The sequence below is a fragment of the Pseudophryne corroboree genome, chromosome 4 (assembly GCF_028390025.1).
Source record: "Pseudophryne corroboree isolate aPseCor3 chromosome 4, aPseCor3.hap2, whole genome shotgun sequence".
Classification (NCBI taxonomy): Eukaryota; Metazoa; Chordata; class Amphibia; order Anura; family Myobatrachidae; genus Pseudophryne; species Pseudophryne corroboree.
In genome coordinates, this window is record NC_086447.1 from 901,295,191 (window position 1) to 901,298,788 (window position 3,598).

Consider the following 3,598-nt stretch of genomic DNA (forward strand, 5'->3'; position numbering starts at 1 on the left):
GCGTATGTTTACGGTCATGTATATTGTGGTTGCGTTACATTTAAGTATGCTTGTTGGTGTGTTTGGATCATTGGCCAGGCCAAGCTTTCCTGCTGTTGTGCCTACAAGTCCAAGCCAGCACTGTCTGCATCTGACTTCACTAGTGCTGCCTGGTGTCTACTCAAGCACCGTGCTAATTATATGCTTTGGCTGTTTGTGGTCGGGTGTAGTCTGGCTTAAACAGACTTAACTATATCTTTGCATTTAGTGCAGTGTGGCCATGTTGTAACAATTTCTGAGCAGTAAAAAAAATCAGTCACCAAACGGGTAGTATTGACTATAGACTTGACATTTTTTGTACTGTCTGAACATGGCTAGGAATAACAGATGCACAAATTCTTAAAGCTATGTGTGCAAATGCCATGAGCTTAGAAGATAAAAATCCCAGAGCTAATTGCGATATTGACATAGGTGATCTAGCTATTGTGGCTCTCGGAGTCATGGTGCAATGAGAATCATGACTGGGACATAGTTACACCAGGGTACAATTTATTTAGGAAGGACAGAATGGGATAAACCAGAGGAGGGGTATCAATGTATGTGGGGGGGGAAGCATAAATGTTACTTTAATACAAAGTATTGAAGAAAAAACTGAGGCAGTTTGGGATGATTGTAGAAATGGAGGAGAATTAAATTATTTGCACTGGGGTGATCTATAGACCCCCAGGATAGGATAGAGGTAGGATTTGGACAGGAACCTGTTGCTGAATATCACTAAAATGGCTTTAAAGGGAGAGGTCCTAATCATGGGAGACTTTTAATCTACCTGGGAGTGGTCTTTTGCAAGGTCAACTACAAGTGGGAGCGCATCTCAAGCAATGGGTGAGGGAACCCACTCGCAAAGATGCAAGCAGTATGGTTTAGTATAAAGACCAACTCCTGTCACAAAAACAAAGGTGTTGGATTTTAGAAAGGCTGACTTTGCAAAAACGGGGAGATGTTTAAGCGTTTCATTTAAGTAATTCCGGAGAGTTGGGAAAAACTAAAAATTGCAATACTAAAGGCAACAGACCTTTGTGTCAAAAAGGCTAGGAAAAGCACCAGGAAAAGGAAGCCACTGTGGTTCACAAAAGTATCAACTAGTGTGAAAGCAAAAAAAAAGATGGCCGTTAGGAAATACAAACAGACTCCATAATAATGTCAAAAAGGTGTGCATTGCCAGATGGAAGGAGGCTAAGAAAGTGATCAGGTATGAAGCTGAAGCTAAGAAAGTGATCAGATGTGACGTTGAGGAGAAAATGGCCCGGTCAGTAGATAAAAGTGGGCAAAACTGTTTTTCTCTTATGACCTAGAGCAGTGGTTCTCAAACTCTGTCCTCAGGACCCCACACAGTGCATGTTTTGCAGGTAACCCAGCAAGTGCACAGGTGTATTAATTACTCACTGACACATTTTAAAAGGTCCACAGGTGGATCTAATTATTTCACTTGTGATTCTGTGAGGAGACCTGCAAAACATGCACTATGTGGGGTCCTGAGGACCGAGTTTGAGAACCTGTGTCCTAGAGGATGCTGGGGACTCCGTAAGGACCATGGGGTGTAGACGGGCTCCGCAGGAGACATGGGCACTATAAAGAACTTTCTCTGACGTCCTAAGTGGATGCTGGGACTCCGTAAGGACCATGAGGAATAGCAGCTCCGCAGGAGACTGGGCACAACTAAAGAAAGCTTTAGGACTACCTGGTGTGCACTGGCTCCTCCCACTATGACCCTCCTCCAGACCTCAGTTAGAATCTTGTGCCCGGCTGAGCTGGATGCACACTAGGGGCTCTCCTGAGCTCCTAGAAAGAAAGTATATTTAGGTTTTTTATTTTACAGTGAGATCTGCTGGCAACAGACTCACTGCAGCGAGGGACTAAGGGGAGAAGAAGCGAACCTACCTAACAGGTGGTAGTTTGGGCTTCTTAGGCAACTGGACACCATTAGTCCAGAGGGATCGACCGCAGGACCCGACCTTGGTGTTCGTTCCCGGAGCCGCGCCGCCGACCCCCTTACAGAGCCAGAAGCAAGAAGTGTTCCGGAAAATCGGCGGCAGAAGACTTCTGTCTTCAACAAGGTAGCGCACAGCACTGCAGCTGTGCGCCATTGCTCCTCATGCACACCTCACACTCCGGTCACTGATGGATGCAGGGGGGGGGGCCCTGAGGGCAATATAAGACACCTTGGCTGGCAAATCATCACAATATATAGTCCCAGGGCTATATATGTGATAAATTACCCCTGCCAGAATCCATAAAAAAGCGGGAGAAAAGTCAGCCGAAAAAGGGGCGGGGCTATCTCCCTCAGCACACTGGCGCCATTTTTTCTTCACAGTGCAGCTGGAAGACAGCTCCCCAGGCTCTCCCCTGTAGTTTTCAGGCTCAAAGGGTTAAAAAGAGAGGGGGGGGGGGGGGCACTAAATTTAGGCGCAATATATGTATACAAGCAGCTATTGGGGGAAAAATCACTCAGTTATAGTGTTAATCCCTGCATTATATAGCGCTCTGGTGTGTGCTGGCATACTTTCTCTCTGTCTCCCCAAAGGACTTTGTGGAGTCCTGTCCTCAGTCAGAGCATTCCCTGTGTGTGTGCTGTGTGTCGGTACGGCTGTGTCGACATGTGGGATGAGGAAGGTTACGTGGAGGTGGAGCAGAGGCCGATAAATGGGATGTCGTCCCCTGTGGGGCCGACACCAGAGTGGATGGATAGGTGGAAGGTATTAACCGACAATGTCAACTCCTTACAAGGCTGGATGACGTAACAGCTGTGGGACAGCCGGCTTCTTAGCCCGCGCCTGCCCAGGTGTCTCAAAGGCCATCAGGGGCTCAAAAAACGCCCGTTACCTCAGATGGCAGACACAGATGTCGACACGGAGTCTGACTCCAGTGTCGACGAGGTTGAGATATATACACAATCCACTAGGAACATCCGTTACATGATCTCGGCAATGAAAAAATAGGATTTTGGTACTTACCAGGTAAATCCTTTTCTTTGAATCCATAGGGGGCACTGGAGTACTCTTGGGATATGGACGGCGTAGCAGAACAAAGGCACTGAATATTTAAATTTAGAACTCTCCACCCCTCCATATCCCAGAGTACCTCAGTGTACGACCTCAGTGTTTTTTACTGAGCGAACAGGAACTATATAGAGAGGTTGACAATGGAGAATTCCTATAACATAACGGACAACAACAAAGTTGACCCATAACGTTAATGTCAACTAAACAGTTGACAGCATAACCGATATACCTTTTATAGTTTGAACCAATCGGTGAAAATGTGTTACCATAAGCTCCTTTGAGCTTAATACAAACCAGGTAAAACGTGTTACCCTAAGCTCCTCTGAGCTTAAAACAACCCAGGTAAAACTGCTCTGGGTGGGCGTCCAGTGCCCCCTATGGATTCAAAGAAAAGGATTTACCTGGTAAGTACCAAAATCCTATTTTCTTTTTCATCCACTAGGGGTCACTGGAGTACTCTTGGGACGTACCAAAGCTTCCCTTGTGGGCGGGAGAGCTGTTTGACACTTGTAACAGTAGGCAGCCAAAGCTAGATGCTGATGCCGCAACCGTTTCATAAC